This window comes from Rissa tridactyla, chromosome 2 (genome assembly GCF_028500815.1).
Source record: "Rissa tridactyla isolate bRisTri1 chromosome 2, bRisTri1.patW.cur.20221130, whole genome shotgun sequence".
Classification (NCBI taxonomy): domain Eukaryota; kingdom Metazoa; phylum Chordata; class Aves; order Charadriiformes; family Laridae; genus Rissa; species Rissa tridactyla.
The window spans coordinates 91,552,728-91,571,456 of NC_071467.1; the positions used below are offsets into that span (position 1 = coordinate 91,552,728).

At 40.6% G+C, this 18,729-nt stretch overlaps 1 protein-coding gene across 6 annotated transcripts in view; it reads left to right on the top strand.

Annotated features, from left to right (window-relative positions):
- Positions 1 to 11,066: 11,066 nt before the first annotated feature.
- EXOC2 (exocyst complex component 2) overlaps positions 11,067 to 18,729 on the top strand; it is a 128,350-nt gene continuing 120,687 nt past the window's right edge. For 5 of the 6 annotated variants that reach the window (XR_008465148.1, XM_054193557.1, XM_054193559.1 and 2 more), the window contains exon 1: positions 11,067 to 11,172. The gene's annotated coding sequence lies outside the window, so the exon portion shown is untranslated. Of the gene's footprint in view, positions 11,183 to 18,729 lie in introns of all 6 variants that reach the window. The other variant, XM_054193558.1, reaches the window with a different exon arrangement.

Here is an 18,729-nt window from a genome sequence, read left to right on the forward strand (position 1 = left end):
CAAGAGTTTCAGTCCTGATGCTGTGTGCATCTATTTGATCGGGCAATATTTTGGATTCAGGGCAGATTTACTCTGAAAGTGGCATCACTTCACCTCGGTCAATATCTGTTGATGGTGTTACTCCAGACAAGCCTGACCTATTAAAATGTAATGTTTCTCATACTAGTTTCCCAAACTAGCGAGGCTGTTGCTATTTCAGGTGGCTTAAAAATATGTGCACGGTTTGTACTTTGAATGTTTAATAAGCTTAAAACATGAAATATATAATGCAGCTTGAACTTTCTAGTGTTATTTCATCACCAAAAAAGCAAAGTCTTGAGGCTCAGCAATTGCCTTTGTCAGAATGTAAATTCCAGCATGTAATACCCAGGCTGTATGTTTCAGGAAATCAGTATTAACCTATTAGCATGCAGTTTTCCTTGGAGAAGAGCCATCTTCACACTGAGCCTGTATTCCTGCTTCAAACCTTCCTGTCACTGTTCCGTATCCACGACCCAGCCTAAGGCTGCCTTTGACGGTTCTCCAGCCATTTCCTGCATACTGCACTAGCACTAATTGAAAATTTGGGTGGCCTTGCTTATTTATTTTCCTGGAATGTAGTGGGTTATATTTTCATGGCACTTTCTCAGCAGTGCAACGTTTCAATTTCAAAACCGCTGCAATATGAGGAAAATACCCCCCAAAATTAAAAAAATAACAATAAAAACCAGCATACCTTTGATTAATTTTTACAGTAGTTCTTTTGTAAAAATATATAATGGAAAAAGAATTCAGTGTTGCTTTTGTCTCTCAAGATCAGAGGCAAGAGCAGCAATTTAAATACATGTACAAGATGATCACATGCAGACACAATGAGGCATGAAAGTTTAAATGTACAGATGCCGTGGAAATGAAAAGATAATATAACGTGTATTCTTTGCAAGTCTTGCAGAGTTCAATAGCTGCATAATGTGTGTGGAGGGAAGAGAGAAGCAGCCCCCCTGCAATCTCTAGGAAAATTCCAGCTATGTCTGGATGTGCCATTGGCACCAGCGCCGTACTTTGCCTTCCCAGATTTCTGCAGGAAAGTAATTCCAGAGCAGCCAGGGGTTAGTGTGTCACTGTTACCTCTGTGCTTGGAGGTGCATGTGCTTGGGTTTGCGTTTGCATTAGATTTCAAGTTCTGATCACATATTTTCCCCAATCTCCCCCCCAAAACTTCAAACCTACGTAATTTTTTTTTTCCTCTTCTTGCCTAATTATTTTGTTTTATGGCATTTTTTGTGTGTGTGCAAAAATTAAAGGTTGGTGCAACCAAGTCAACATCAATAAATAATATCCTGTTTGTTTTTTTCCTAATACACTAAGTGCAACTATTGAAGTCTTTTGGTAATCATATTTTGCTCCCACAATGCAGGCATAAGGAAATGTTTAACAATAAGTATGCCGTTAAGATGCTGATTTGTATCTCAGATATTATTTGAAGGAAGAGTGAACTGAAGATGGAGTCTATTTTTACCTACAGGCACACACCTTAAGGATTACCCAACTATTTGAATTTATAGATGTTTCAGAATAGAAACAAAACTGGTGGCCAAAAGAAAAAGAAATCTTAAAAAAGAAAATGTCTGCTCCTATTTCTGAGTTTTCAGGCTGCCATTTTGGGGTTTTACCTATAGCTCTGAAATTTGGAGACTTTTTAGTCAAGCACCAAACATTTTCTCGTAAACGAGTAATATAACAAAATTAGAAGGGTTTTTCTTTCCTTGGTTTCTTGTGGAGTTTTGCTGTGGATTTTGTTTTTGTTTTTGTTTTTGTTTTTTTTAACAGAGACAGTTTCAAACCAAAACATCAGCCCATTTCCATTTCCTTCTTTGAAAAGTCTAGATCTCCCCACTGGGGAAGCTGAGATTTGGAGTGGGCCTCTCCAGCCTGTTCCAAATCCTTTTTCCAAACTCCCTCCCTACACATTTCCCAGAGAGAAGGTTGATTTTGGCAGTTAAAAAGTGCCCTAAGCTAAGGGCAGTGTAGCAATCGAACGAAGTGTATCTCGCATGTGCCTCGTTACAATTAACAGTGAATTCTGTTTCAGCTGGATGTTAAAAATGTCCTGAAGTGTAACACAAGTGATTAAATGAACACTTCCCTTTGTATTTATGGCTGGTTAATTTTGCCTTGTAAACATGAGCAGTAATCAACTAGGAAAAACGGATTAGAATGGATGAAGATGGTGCTCCCTGAGGGGGGAGCACTCTCCACTGAGGGCTTCTGCCCCTCGTTGAGGACGCAGCCACACCGTCAGCTCGGCGTTTGGCACAACTGCGGCATGGCATGGGGTGGGAGAGACTGTGTGGTGGGCACAATGGGTGCTTTTAAAAGTGGGTTTGCTGCCCATAGAGGAAATTCTTGCTGTATAATCACCAGAGCATAATCTGCTTTAGAAGGTCCTTCCTCCAGGCTTGTTCCTTTGCCGCTGGTGAAGACAGCACCAAGGGGTGTTGGGTTTCGGTGGTTATGCTCTGGAGGACAGAGCAGATACTTTAGCTGCAGGTTGGATGTCTTACAGTCCTGAACAACAACTAGCGACTATAACATTTGCAAATGACAGTCAATGTACTAACTGCTCAAATTTTGATTTTGTATTTTCTTCTGCAAATAGTCCTTTAAAGAAAACAGCAGGATTTCTGTTGGATTGTGACTGATGTTGTCTTTAACTGCAGCTGATAGCTTTGGGAAATGGAAAAGGGAAATGGAAATCATTCTAGCCAGTTTTCGCATGCCATCTTTTTTTCTGTTGCTAGAAATACTTGCATAAGCCAAGAAATTGTCTAATCCTGCTGCTTGCTCATAACTGAATCATGACACATACCCCAAGTGGGCAAACGCAAGGGTATCAACATAGAAGGCTAGCCAGTACGTAGCAAAAGCCAAATACAAGCCTGATCCTGATAGTAATACTTTCAGAGGGCTATCAGGCACCTTATGAACTTGCCTAGCACATCCTGCCTCTTAAGGAAGGACTGACTATAGCACCAGGAATAGCGTCGTTCCTGTAGGTGCTTTATCTAGACGGTTCTTAAAGGTTTCCAGCTAAGGAGGTTCAGGCCATTTCCTAAACAACCTATACCAGTATTTCCTTGTCCACAGTGTTACAGTTTTTCCTAATGCCTCACTGGAATGCTCTTTGCTACAGTATCTCCCATTTATTGCCCTGTCCCTCCCAGAAAGGGGAAACTGACTCTTAAACACTGCTGTGGGACTTTTATCAGGCCTTCAGGAGCAGAGGAATATTGCCCACAAGCTGGACTTGGATGTGCAATACACAATAAATAATAATGATAAACAACGAGTAGAACCAGGACAGAATATTCATTATAACTGTATTCAGATATTGACCGTAATGTCTATTTTAAGATGCGTCTCTCAAAGTAGATTCTGAAAGTGTGTTTGACAGCAACGCGACCCCTTTGAAAAAACAGCCCTGAAATCTGTAATGTGCTTGAGTAATTTTACTGCTATGACCAGTCCCGCTACCGCAATAGGGCAAGCCACACAAATAAAGTGAGTCAGGGTCTTAGCTGTGGGCAGAACAGGACTGGGGGTTGTATAAAGCTGAGGCCAACAGGCTACTTAATGTACATGCTTAATTTTAAGTATTTGAGTTTGGTTCTTTTGGTAAAGTGAATAATAGACCAGAATGTGTTTTAAAGTTAATGGGAACGCATAAGTGCTTTCTTGGATCACAGCCAGGGTGCTCAGCACATTGCAGGGCTAAATACAGATTTAACAGTCTAAATTTAGGCCCCTATGTTTTAAAACACTGACCAACGTTCTTTTCAGAAACTTCTGTGGAAATTGCTGTAGATCCAAAGTCAAGGCCAAACACCTTTCTCATGGAAACGTACTTCTGGGTCTAAGAATAAATGTCAGTAAGAAACATAAAAGACTAGAACTGCAGTTCATTAAAATCAAATATTGCCCTGTATTTAATGGGTTTCAGATTAAGCTGTCTGATCTAGTACCTTTGATCGTACATTTAGGGCATAGGTCAAAATTCACGTTTTAATGTTAATTGCTTGTCTGATATAGCAAAATAATTTTAGTCTCTAAAAGGAACTTCATAATTATATCTAATTGATGTAAAATACAACCTCTTGCTAATAGCATACAATTGTGATACTAATTTGAACATAAAATAGCTAAAAAGTTAATTTTTGAAAGAACAATTATACTTGGCCCAGACTGCATAGTTTAACTGATCATTTTTTTGCTGTTCTTGTTCCCTTTTCCCCAGCCCTGTTTTGTAATTTTCTCTCCCTTTTTCACCATAGGAGGATGGGAGGAAGAAGAGAGGAAAGAGGAAGAGAGAGGCAGACAGGGAAACTCAGGAAAAAAAAATACAATCAAGAAGGGGTTTAGAAATAGAGGTAATCTTTATTTGTAATATTAAACACAAAAACCCTGTAACATTTCCTTTAGACTAAATGTGGGTTTGCAAGTATGTGTGTACGTGATACACTTACTGTGTTATCAGACGTGATTATTTATTATTATGTATCAATTGTCAAAAAACAGTCCCCATTGTACCACATATCGAGCAGTTGTAATGGCAAAATGGATCTGGCCCCGAAATGCAGGCAAACTAAAGCCATCTTCCTGCAAGAAATTGCGCGTACGCATGAAATTGCAAGCGGATAGGCGCTCTGGCAAGCAAACGCTGGTAGTGGCAAAACCCAATCAACCTTGGGCTGCTTCTCACATCTTCTCTCTACAGACATGTGTCAGCAGAGCCACTGAATGGAGCAAGTGAGGGAAACAACTTGGTTCCACCAAAATGAGTCCACCTGTTAATCAAATAATTGTTCTTTGCTACTTGGGCTGATTTTCACTAGGACGCCTCGGGAAGTGCTGACTGCTACCAGAGCAGGGGTACACTCGCTTCCAGTGGAGGGGAGCTGGGGTGTGTGGGCAGAGAAGAACTGTCCCATAGGCACAGTTCAATTCAGAACTGATCCCTGCCCTCACTCAACACGATGTCAGAAGTCTATGAAAAAATATCTAATGAACAGCTTTTCCCTGCTCATTCCCGAAAGCACAGAAATTAAAGCAGTTGTGCCAGAGTTTGGTCTTGTGGAAAAGAGGGACGGAATTTCACCTGGAGTTTGAGGAACAAAAACTGAAGTGTTGGGTTTTCTTCTTTGAGAATAAATGTGGCATAATTTTAAGTTGGTTTAGGTTTCAACTTTTTCTTCCCCATCTATTGTTTTAAAATACAAGCCGCAAATGAATGTTAGTTCCAAGAAGTATTTAAACTGATGCAACTTGGTAGTGACACCCTTGACAGAGCTGTAGTATACAGCATTCAGTATTTTTAGCTGCACAAAGTAATTTAATAATTTGTTTCATTGGTGCTGTTTAGAGAAACAATGCCTCTGGGTCAGTAGTGCACAGATTCCTTGGATAGGCCTTGAAAGGGAAGAATTAGGGTGGTGTTAGCCAAGAAAGTAAAACAGTGAGAGAATTTTGTGTACTGTTGGAAATGGTTTAAAGTGAAAAAGACTATATTTTTTGTTTGATGTGGAAAAAGTGACTGTACTTGTTCTGGAAGAAAACTCAAAATATTGTGTGCATTAATTTATATGTTGTTTCTCTTGAAGCATACCAGAAATCATCTGGGGGAAACCAGTGATCAGTAAGTTGTTTCTTTCTCTCTCGCCTTTCAGCTAAGATAAATATATTTCACTCCATAACGAAGTTTTCTGGCTTAAGCTCCCGGATAATGGTCAAAGTGCTGACAGTGACAAAGAACGTATTTATGTACCTGTTTGTTTAAAAAATAGAAGCATAAGATGTAAGTAGACCACTTCCTGGATGTTAGTTTCACAACACAGACCCAGGTGATTTTCAATTTAGGAGGAAGGAGAAAGCAGGTGGTCTTGGGTGCATAATACAACATGGGAAATCTGCTTGGAAACTGAATCTGTATAAATTTTTCATAAAATCTACGGCAGCTGCTGGATGCCAACATCTGCAGCAATGTTCCATCAATGGATCAGGAAAATAAAGGGAAGTGGAACCAAGAAGGTGAAGAAAGGTGGTGCAAGGATTATAGATTTGTTAGAGCAGGCCAGGATGGGTTCGGCTTCTTGGCTCTGCTCCTTGTTCTATTTCCACAGCTTTGGCAAGTTACTGATCTCCAGTTCAGAAGGCACTTCTCATGGGCATGGAAACAGACCTCTTAATTTCAATCAGTCAGGCTTACAGTTAAGTACACATAGAAAAAAAGGAGGAACTGGTGAGTTATAGATCAGCTAGCTTCAGTTTGTGGAAAAAATCAAGCAAACCATCTGTAAGCATTAGAAGACAGACAGACAAGTAACAACGAACATGGATTTGTCAAGAACAAATCCTGCTAAACCAATCTGATTTCCTTTTACGATAAGGTAACAGGTGTTGTACAAAGGAGAGAAGTATGAAAAAGTTATGTATCTTCTTTTTAGTAAAGCTTTTGGTCATGTTTCTCAAGAAGAAGCAAAGACAATATAGTCCAGGTTGAAAATCCCATGGGTTCAGCAGGGGGGGCTGAGGAAGAGTTAGCAAAATGTGGCCACTACCAAAATGGAGAGATGTATCGAAAGAGGTTCCTCGAGGGTCTATCCTCTTATCTGATACTACTTATAAAACATCTGAATAACAGAATAGAGACTAAGCTTGTTACATTTGGAAACGACATGAAGAAGAGAGCAGCTAAAAGTGTGTTAGAGAACAAGATTGGAATTCAGAGGGATTTTGTAAACTGGGGATTTTTATTTTTTTTAAAGAAAAACACAAAGGTTAGTATTCAATAGGTGCAAATGCGGTCTATTAGACATACTGTCATCGGTTCCCCAGATACAGGAAGGGGAAAAGTAAACAGGATTACAGTTGCATAGAAAAAATGTAGAGTGAATCACAGGGTAAACACGAGTCACTGCTGCTATGCTTTTGTAAAAAGGCAAATGCCATACGAGGGGGTACAAACAGGAAGACAGGCTGCAAAATAGGCAAAGCAAGTATTTTGCTCTGCTAACCCAGGGTAGGATTTCAATTTTAGTTTTTTCTTTTTTAAAATGTTTTTCACCTGGTGCACGCTTGGCTTGAGGCACTGCACTTCCAGAATGACATTGAGTGACTGGAGAAGAGTACAGCAGAGATCAAGTTCTATCACTACTCCAGAAAGCATTAAATATCAGGATACTAATAGGACCATTTGGATTAATGAGGAAAAGAACACACAGGGGACAAAGCCTTTAAATATGTAAAAGGCTGCCACGGGGAGGAAGCAAACAGTCTGTTCTCCGTGACCAGCAAAGACAGGCCTTTCACTAATGGACTGAAATTGCAGTAGGGGATATGTTCAGAGTATACATTAGAAAAAAACACCTTTAGTGATAAGGGTAGGGAAACACTGGGAAAGATTGCCTGGGGAGATGGCAAAAGCACCACACTGGGAAGTCTTTAAGAAAGAGATTGAAAAAACAGTTATGTTATAACAAAGGAGTAGTTGAGCCTGTCTTGAGGCAAGGGAAACGACAAGAAAGGGTGATTTCTTAAGGTCATCCTTACGCTTCTTAGCTCTTTTCTGTTCCTTAGATATCCCTGGTTATAATATTCACCTCACAAATTCAAACAGAAATAGGCAAAGCTCTGGTCTGGATGTCCACATGTCAAAAAAGTAAGGCGATAGCTATAAGCTTAGAGGCATTCAGAAAAGGGAAGAGTTCTGGAAAGGCAGTTATACAGTGCAGAATCAGAAGTTTAATCCATACAGTTTATCAAGAGAAGGTGAAGGAGTAAATCTACTGTATTTTACAAATGTCTTCAAAAGGAAGATATTTCTGTTAACAAGAAGCAGGCTTGCAATGGACAGATGCTGCAGCTAGATGAATTTACCTTTTCAAACAACATTTATATTTCTATCAGTTATTTTTTACACATTAGGGTAGCATGGTACATGTTAGGGTAACCACGGAGAAATCTTCAAAAGTGCAGTGATGGATTCACCATTTCTCCAGCTCATTAAAATAAAATGAAGACGCCTTTCTAAGAAACAACTACAGAAAGAGCTTGGTGTGGGAATGGCTGGAGGAAATTCTACAGCTTTCAATATTCAGGTTAGACAAGATGATCATAATAATCTCTCTTGGCTTTCAAATCTGTTTACCCAGCTTTGTAGAGAGATGTAATGTTTACAGATCACTGTCAAATCTGCATAAATGGATTAGGAAAAGGCATGAATGAGCAATTACTCTTGTGACCTCTATGAGGTATAATACTTACTATTTACCAGGTCATTATATTACAACTTGTCATTTCTTTCCTCAGTTTTAACAGCATAGATTAATCTCTTTAATGGCATCTGGAGTTCCATGGAGTAATATATTTATATTAGCAGCATTATATATGACAGCAAATGTATACTATATATTATGGTATATACATTATAAGCTATATATATGATATATAATAACAGCACTAGTTTTCCTCCTTTTGTTCTGAAGAGATGTGCGGGGCAGTGTTTCTTTTCCACAGTGGGTCAAATCTACAGTCAGTCACTATCAGCTTTGTTCTGGAGTCACTGAAGGGGCAGGTGATGGTTACCACATGGTCACCGCACATCAGCTGGGAAAACCACCCACAGTAGATCCAACAAAGTGCAGCACACAGGAAGGTCTTCTTCGATAATACTATCCAGGGCCCCTGCAAATCAGAAGAGTCCTGGATGCTGCTCTTGGCAGTTGGAGGATTTGCCTATGTGCGTGCCTGTGATGAACCTACAGACACCATTTATAAGGCTTCTGTTGTTGCAGTTTAGCCTGGTTGTGCTGTTCTGACAGGTTCCCCAGGACCAAGGTCTGTATAGAAACACTGCTGAGCAGCTGTTCAGAAACAGCAGGTTAAAATCTCTAAACGGAGGGGCTAGGTGACATTTTCAGAAGCAAAAGGCCTTGCAGCTTTTTCTCAATTCAGCTAACACTGGGGGGGATTGTCTGTTCTCAAGTTCAGGCTCCCTCTTCTTAATGATTCCCCTCTTTAGGGTAGTTGCATTTACAACACAGTCAAGATGCAGCCAAGTCTGCAACGAAATTTCAGTGTGGCACTGAGTGTGCGTCACTTGAACTAAATCTAAGTTCATGGTTGTTTATTACAAAATCTTCTGGGGAGACAGCTCCCTTACGGACCCCCACTAAAGTCAAGGGGGTTTTTGGACACAGGTCCCCACTCCCAGAGGGCATCAGGCAGGGCTGGGACGTGGGTACGTAATGTGCTGGGTGAGGCCTTCTGTATCCACCAAACCTTTCAAATAGGGATTTTATTTGGCACATCCAGTGATAGGCATTTAACGAGAAAATGCAAACAAGCTGTCAGGGAGGAAAAACATAATTTTGAAATGGGTGGCAAAGTTACACTTTTTTTTTTTTTTAATGTGATGCCAACTTGACTTTTCTCGGAGGACCGCAGAGCTCTCTTTCTGCATCGGGTACGTTATGGTTTGAGAAAAACCATAACAATTTATTGTCATTTAGACAATTATTCTATCACCTGATGACCCCTCCCCACCCGGAAAGGGGAATCAGGGAAAGCAAGGAAACACAAAGGTTGAAATATAAATAGATTTAATAGGATAAGACTAAATAATTAACAATAATACTAAAGAACCAGTATTAATCCCAATACTAATATAAGACATACAAGAATTATACTCAGCCAATTCTATCAGCAGGAAGCCGTGCACTCCCAGCAGTGGACAATGAATGTGGGACACTGTGAGCACTACGACTTCAGGAGGAAGGGAAGGGCTCAGGGGTCCGGCACCGGGGCAAGGAGTTTCTCTGAACCACCGCCATCAAGGGAGAGAGAAACTACTCAGCAAACTGTCTAATTTATATTGAATGTGACGTTCGTGGTATGAAATAATCCTCTTGGCCGGCCTGGGTCAAATGCCCAGGCCTCACTTCTCCTCCTCCCTGCACCTGGCAAGGCTTGAAAACACTGAGACCTTGAATCCCACATAGCCAAGCTGGCTATAAAGTAAATATTTTCACAAATTCAGACACTAGAGTCTTCCAAAAGTAGAGTTTTGCACAGCATTAGAAATTAGTCCTGTGTCGCTCAACCCAGGACAGGCTATTAGCAGAAAACTTGAGAGTCGCTAGTAACGACTTTGGAGATAATTAGAGATAAGATAGATACCGGACGCTTTCATTTTTCCCCAGAGAAATATTGTGCAACGTTTTACAGAGCCTTAAGTAAAGAGTCAGAAGAGCGCTGCTTATTCATGGGACTAGATACTACAGCCTACTAATTTAACTTGGGCAGCTTTAACCATTGGAAAAAAGTGAGGAAAATTTCTTGGCCAAAATGCTTTTTACAGTGCTTTGAGGTTTTATGAAAGGCAATTTGTTTTCCCACTAATGTCCGGGTTTAGGTCTGGTTTGGCAAAACCGAGCAACAAATTTTTTCTTCTGTGTTTTCTCCCTCGTTGCTTTTCCTCTCCTTGCCGTTAAGATTTTGTCTGAACTCGGCTTTCACAACTGAATTTCGAACAATCCAAAAAAAAAAAAAAAGAAAAAAGGAAAAGAGCCAGTGTTCAGAGGTGTCACCCCGCCACCAGACAGACAGCAGGTTTATTAAGAAACATTTCCACTTTTTCACTTTCATTGGAAAAGGAGGACAGATTTGCATTGCCGAGCCCTCCCCACCCCACACCACCACAGCAATGGGGCGGGGGGGGGTGTCCCCACGCTGCCCGCTGGGACCCCGACACCGCGCTCGGGGCCGGTTTTATTATAATTATTTATTATTGCCGTTGTCCTTTGCTGTCGCCGCGGCTGTTACAGTTTTATCCTCCTCTAGCTCCTCTTCCACCGGGGGTCCAACCCCCACCACCTCAACCGCCGGCCCCTCAGGGACAAGATGGAGGGAGGGCGCGATGGATGGAGGCAGCGCGAGGGCGGTGCCAGTAAGGGGGCAGGGCTCGGCGGCGAGCGGGAGCGGCTTCCTTCCCCCCCCCGGCTCCCCGCTCGATCGCTCCGCGCTCCATCGATTCGCCTCGGTCAGCGGCTGGAGGTGCCTGCGCCCGCCGGACGCGGAGGCACTGCCGGGAGCGGACCTGCCCCAGGTGCCGGATACGAAACGCGGCGGCGGCGGCCGGTGAGTGACAGTCTCTGGCCTCCCGCCCCGCTCTTCCTCTGCCGGGCAGCTCCGGCTCCTTTCCCCCACCTCCCTTCGGCCTCCCCCTCGCCACCTTCTTCCTCGAGTCGAGCGTCGACCCCCCCGCCGGGCGGGGTTGAGTGTCGCGTCCTAGGCCCCGCCTCAGCCCCGGAGGGGGGAAGCGGGGACGGAATTGGCGTTAACGGCCGTTGGGCCGCGGTGGCGCCTCCTCAGCCCCCCTGAAGGCACCTGCTGGCCCCGCCGAGGGAGCTAGGGGCGGGCGGCGACCCGTCCAAGCGGCGGCAGGCCTGCTGCCGCCGGGACGGGTCGCCGCCCGCCCCCCGCTCGTCTTTTTCCTCCCTCAGCCCTCTGACAGGAGCCGGGGCACCGCCTGTGAGACTCCCCGCCCGCCCTTCCCCGGGGGGCACACGGTGTCCTGCTGGCGGGTGGGTGTTTTCTGGGCGGCCGGTGTCTGTGAGAGGTAGCCCTCCTCAGGGCTGGTGGGGTTGGCCCCCGCAAGGCAGCGGGCAGGGCAGCAGTTTCAGTAGGTTTTGCCTTTATTTCTCATTAGTGACAGCTCCCGGCGGCCGCTTGGTTATACGATGAAACGAGTCTGGTCTGGGACTTTCTTGAGTCATTCAGTGAAGTGTTTGGGTGAGCTGGGTGGGGGAGTAGAGGAAATTAGCAGGGGAGAGGTGAGGTCTGAGCTCTGAAGAGCTGGTTACTTGAAGGTTTTTTTAACATCGTATTCAGTGGTACTATAAAGTTTCAGAAATGACCCCCCAAAATGAATGTGAACTTAGGGAAGTACAACAAGAAAGCATCATAGTAAGAGATGTGGAACAAATCAAAATAACATATAATGGTTGAGAGATCATTGTTTTCGTTGATGTCTAACTAGAGGTGTTGCACTTACTCTGTGACTTTATTTTTTTTATTTTTTTTTTACACTTTACTCAGTTCTACATTTCTCCCTCACTTGGACTGCATTGCGGTCCAGGAGGGTCGTGAGCTGGGTGACCAAACATCTTTCTTCCTTGCCTCTTCAGTGTCTTAATCAGGAACCTGAAAAGGATCTCTTATAGAGGGGAATAGATATCTGAAAATGGGGATAATCCTATTTCCAAAACAGAGTTTCCCATTCTGTACAGTTTTACTGGTTTTCAAAATAGCGTTCCTTCTATACTGTCAGCTTTTCGTTCTTCCCACCCCCCCTCCACCCCCCCGCCGCCGGCTTTTTCTATTTCCTGCAGTTAGATTGCACATTGTGGATTAGCAGCTTCTATCCATACACTCAAAAGCTTTGAATTGTGAGCCAGTGAGGTATTAAGCCATTTTACCTCTGACAGAGCATCAGATTAAATTTAAACTACAAACATTCATTCTTAAAAGTTTAGTTTAAAATCCTAATCTTGCTTCAACTTTCCAGGCTTTCTGATCATTCTTAAAATAAGTAATCAGCCTCTTTTCTTCTTTAGTGTTTGATGTGCATTTCATTACTGTAAATGTTGTTTTGTTTTTATTTTTGGTAAAGTTGTCAAAACAGTTAAAGGACTTCTATTTGTTTGGGTTTTTTTAACGTAAACTGCAAATAAACAAACTTGTGGTTTACACAAACAGGTCTGTTTTCTTGCTTTACCTTTCGTTCACCTGAAGAAGAAAAGCTCTGTAGTTTTTGCTTCCCTATTTCTATTGTATCTATCACAGCTTGTGTTGACCCTGCAAGAAGGAGCAAAAGGCATGGCCTGCTGCTGATTTCTTTCTCATGGATAGCTTAGTTTACAGTTTTTGTGATTTATGCCCACCCTCAGACAACAATGTTTTTACTTAGATGGGATTTCTGGTGTCTTAAACATCATTTAAAACAGGATGCAATGATTTTCATTATACTGGTATGACTTATCTCAGTGAAAATACCATTAATTTATGTTGTAATGGTAAGGGTTTTTTCCTGTGTGGAAAATGTAACTTTTCTTAGTGTATGTCAGAGGTGAAACTATTTAATTAAAAGCATGTTACCAATCAAACTTGTGATGGTTTTTTTTAAACAAAATGTAAAGTTGTCTTGTGTTTTCATGGCCTTCATTCAATAAATTACAATATTTTACAGACTTGATAGTTGGGTGGTTTTTTTATCCTGTAATTGCTTTATCAGATATTAGTGCTAAATAGTTATTGTTTAGTCTAAGTTAGTGGACATTTTTAGAATTAATTTGAAAAACCCTTAAAGTTCTAAGTCATTAACTTAAAAAAATAAAAATAAACCTTTAAAGTAAAATGTTCAACACCTTGCCCTTTGAGCAGTGGATATTGTTGTGCAGAGAAACAGTTTCATCTTCAGTACAAAAGGTACTGTTCACTAAGTATTTTTGAATTTGTAGTATTCAGATTATTATCTTTTTTGAGTTGTAGGATTTCTTGTGAATATGATCAGAGTTTTTTTGCTAGGTGTTGACAACATTTGAGGCAAAAACGGAAAATAAAGGTGTTAAAATTTGTAATCCTCCAATTGTTTTCCCGAGGTCCTATTAAAAAGAAACCGTATCCACTGATACAGTCCATTCTTTATTATGCTACTCCTCCCAGTGAAGCTGGGCTAAAGCAAAATAAGTGGGTTGACTAGAAAGGCAGAGGCCACTGACCTCTTTTAGCGATGAAAACTTTGAGATATGATATGTTAAACCATACTTAATCAATTTATTTCACTGACTGATATGTTTAGCTGTAAATCCAGTAAGTCTTAAGCACTGTATTTGAAACTAAACATCAGTTTTGAGTTATTTTAATTCTGTTTATTCTATGCTTTTCTGCTTTCCTACTTAAAAAAAAAAAAAGGAGAAAAGAAAAAAGTTATACCTCAATAGGATGTTAACAGAAGACTGAGTATAAAAGGTGTTCTTAAAAACATGGTTTGTGACAGCTATTGAAAGTATCCATGAAATAATCTACAGTTATGGTTTTGTACTGCAGGACAAAACAGCCTGTGAAGCACAGACAGGTATTTTGAATGGCTGTATATCACTACGTAGTTTATGCAAACAGGCACAGAAAATCTTCCACAGGAGAAATCAGTAGTACTTCATTTTACAATGAAGAACAGGCAAATAATACTCGGAAGACTGTACATGTTACAGTGAATTTATTTTCTATGTGAGTTTTTCAGTAAGAGTGGAATCTGCTGCTGTACTTAAAAGTACGCTAAAGGTTCAAAGTCTGAAAATTGCTAAATTAATATCTTTTAGCAGAAGTCAGACATTAGCTCTTCAGCTTAATTTAGACCTTCTCTCTTGGACCACCTACATTCTGTAAATCTGTGCTGTGCAACATTGTCTTTCAAATTACTTTTCCCAGGGGAGAAATACAGTGCTTGGTAATGGGGGAAATCTTGTTTGTAAAAGTGCTTGTAGGATGAGGGATGATTAAACAGCACGTGCATAGCACGGTCATGTCAGATTGATGTCTCATCTTTTTGTGCTGAATGCGAAAGCAAAGGTCTGTGTTTACAGCTTGCGAAGTATCAATTTAAAAATAAAGATGATTAAAATTTTTGTACCTTAACCTGAAAATTATTTTCTAGGATCCCTGTCAGTATTTCAGTTCAAAGTAGTCAGATTGCTCTCCCAATGTCAAAAGTTAAAGGAAGAGGGAAGGGCAGGAGAGAGAACTCATTTTTGTGATCTCCTGGGTGGGGGGAAAAAAAAAAAAAGGAACCTGAAGCAATTTTCCCAGAGACCGAGTAATGAGAGAAATGCCTGAAAATAAGGATAATCGTGTGACTGGTGTGTTATGCGCTTTGCGTAGGGAAAGGTAAGCTAAGTATTTAATATTTTAAATAACTTTAAGTCAAACATCTCCCCTCCCTCCTACTGAGAAACTGTTTGTAACTGTACTTTTTATATTATTGTGGAAGTACTTAGTGCTTTTTCTTCAAAAGGAAATTGGTCTGTGTATCCTTTTTTTGACAACAGTTGTTCTTAATTAATCTGCAGACTGTGTTCAGCATTTTCAGTAGAAAATACTGTCTGTGATTGCACTCAGTGATGGGTGTGAAAGTCTGTGTTTCCTTTCTAATTTTGTTTGTTTTGTTTTTAAGGAAAACAAAATTTTTGAGACCCCAAGCCCTGGTTTTCTCTTGACCTTAAGAGAACTACAGATTCCCAGATTTTCAGTTTAATTCTCTAAGGCAGACCTTAGGCTGTATCATGCAGAAGCCAGTGGGGACTCGGGCAGTGTAACAGTGTCTGTGGATCAGATTACAACAAAAGTTGGTGATTTTTAGGTATATTAGACTTGTGTTTTTTCCTTCACTTTGTGCATAACCCAAAAGCAATGTACCCTGTATTTGGAAGTTCATCAAAAAGCCTGTAGTAGCTAAAGATTTAGGGCTACGCTGAGCAAAAGTTCCTTTTCAAGTGCCTGCTTTTGTATTGAGGACAAACTAAACTGATTTTTTGAGATAATCCTACAATGTCACAATTAAAAACGCAATGACTTCAAATTTTCTATTTAAGAATTCTGTGAGTCTTGTGACGCTTCGAATCTCACTGTGGTTTTAACATATGTACGTTGCTTTTTGCTGGAAAAGTGAATGTTAAATTTTTGGCAAAAAATTAAGAAGCTATGTATATAGCTAATGGATTTTTCTTATGTTTCCTTTTCATCAGCGTAGAAGGCAGGGGAACTTCTGTTTCTCACAAGACAACTTTACTACTCTGAAAGCATGATAGTTCCATGCAGCAGAGGGGATTTTAGGTGGATGAGTGGAAACGAAGACTGAGAGTATGTAAGGCAGAGGCAGGCTGAAATATGTCAGAAACATACCTGTGCGTGCAGGCTCTCGGTGAAATACTTGAGCGTGTGTTTCACCAAGCGAATAGAGAAAGATGCTATAGCGTATGGCTTGAGTACTTCCCTGTGCAGAGGCCAGAAAGAGGTGTTTGGGAGAGAACATGAAGAATACAGGAATCTCAGTAACACAAATGCATGTGTCATCTTTTAAATATTTTTGAAAGAAAAGGAACTGCCAAAGAAGTCACACGGCAAATGTTAATTTTAGTGTTGCTGTCCTACCTACAAGCACCCAAGTTGAAACTTAACCATGTGAACTGTGTAATTACAGTGGTTATATAGTGTTTTTGTAAAGAATATTGTGTATAGTTACAGGACTTAGAAAAAATCTGTGGTGTCCTGTTTCTTTTCTCTAGGAAAAAAAAAATCCTACCCCATTGGGATTTATTTAGTTTATTTTTCTGAACTTCTGGATCTTTCTGAATGCATTTGCATAAACATATTTGAAAGTTTTTGATGCTTGAAGTATTGTTTTTGAATTTCTGCCTGTGAATAACATAAGATAGAGGGATGATGAAGGTATTAAGATTCTTCACCATTTTCCTAATAACTAAAATAATGCACAGAAAATTATGAATAACTTTAGAACAAAAGAAGGATGAATGGTTTAACTGGAGGGCAGTAAAGGGAATAACTTCTAGATAAAGCAAACTTTGCTGTATGTTGGAGGTAGAAGCAGATGTAGGAAAGCATGTGCTTTGTGAGAATTTAGAAATTAATGGGAGATTTATGGCCATCTGTGATATGGTTTTGTGTAAAGCTGAGTTGACTTTTTTCTATATATATGTTTATATATAGATGTTTAAGGCTTTTATTCACAACATTGCTAGATTATAGTGATGTGTCACGTAATAAATACAGAAGCTTTTAACCAAGTAGATGACTTAATTTCTGTGGAGTTGTAGTGCAATTTATAATGAAAATAGCAGAAATTTTGGGCAGAAACATCTGTGTTCAGACTTTCTTAAATTACATTTTCTTCTGCGCTATTGCCCTTTTCTAGCCAATTCAGTATGACCAGAACAGACATTCAGAAAACTTAAATTGGTTTGACTTGAGTCTTGGTGCTGTACAATTGAATATACTAGCAAAAGAGTTCATTCAATAACTGCTATAAACCAGCATGTAGACCTAATTAATAAATTGGGGGAATAATTTATTTTCAGTGTCAAGTTATGGAACTTTAAAGCTAACTTTTTTGAAAATGTATTTGGTAAAGTGAGATATTTTTAGGGATTTTTTCTTAAGGTTTTGCCCAACAAAAACATCCTAGTTCAAGTTTATAGGGCTAATATTGACATTTGGATTATTGTAGTATTGATGGTTTTGTTTAATAATGGCACTTGGAGATTGTCACTTAGGTAAATAGATTTTGAGCTGAGGTGAAAACGTGACTGTGGTTCTGGGCTGTTCAGGCTGTGTGTGTGGGTTAAATTAAATTCATGTGCTGGTGAGTTTGATGGAGGAGGCATGTGTGTTCGTGGCAGAGGAGCGGAGGGAAAGGCATCTTTTTTTACAGTAGGCTGACTAAAATAGATTTTAAAATTCTTCAAACTTTTTATTCGGCTTTTTCAGTTTGAACAGGTGATATAATTGGCAGATTAAGTGATTTGCTGAACTGAAAGAAAGAATTCCCTCCTTCCTCCCATTTTAAAACTTCTGTTCATCTGCATTATAGATTAATGTTCTTTTTAATCTATTTTTAGAGGTTTGCTATTTTTACTTCTTGCTGATGGGTCATGAAGTCAGTGTATATGTAGGCTCATTAATTTCCTTCAGGTTGTTTATGGTGTAAGATACTAATGAAGAAAACTTCATTTTACAACGGAATGTTTGTGGAAAAATTTGACATTTTGATGTTGTAATGGCATTTGTGTGGTGAATTGTTCTTTGTGGGGAATCTCTCCTCTCCCCAAATAAATAATGTGTCAAAATTCCTGATGTAAAAATGCATCAATATATAGGAATGCTGTACATCATAACTGATAAGATGCTGTCATTTAATATGTACAAGGAAATGGATTTATACTAGTCTAGATTATTTTCTTTGACGTGTGATAGATAGAAGGTTAATTGATGTTAAATGGATGCTTTGTTAGCCCTTCATCAGCTACTAAACTGGTACTGGAGGAGTGCAAATCATTACTACAAAAGGCCAAGACCAGTATGTTTTCTTAGTGAGGTTTATAGGTCTTTTTTTATCCCTCCCTTCTTCCCCTCCTTCCCAACCACACAAAACATAACCAGCTGTAATGATAGGAGGAGAGAGCAAGCAGCTTTTCTAAACACACACACACACTCGCACTCCTGCCCCCCTTTTTCCTCCCCATACCTCAGCAGAGTGACAGCTTCGAGATGTTGCGTGCGAGGGAGTTCAGCTGGTGCTGTGTGGTCTGGGTGTGTGGTCTCCAGCTCAACCGAGAGGCTGCTAACAGGGTGGATGAGAGAGAGAGAGAGACCAACACTGTTTACTTTAATTTATTTCGGATGCCGGAACTGTGCCCGGAGTTTCTCCTGAGCCGGGTTCCGCAGTTAGCGGTGTCAATCCCTCCCAGCTGCAGCCTAGGCTGCCACGGGCGCTCAACTCCTCTGCCCAGGGGCTCGCCCAGCATCTGCCTGGGGTCCGGCCTTTTAATCCCGCGTGACTCAGAAATGTTAATGGCATCGCTGAGGGCTGTGATTATTTTGCTTTCGTTCTGGCAAGATATA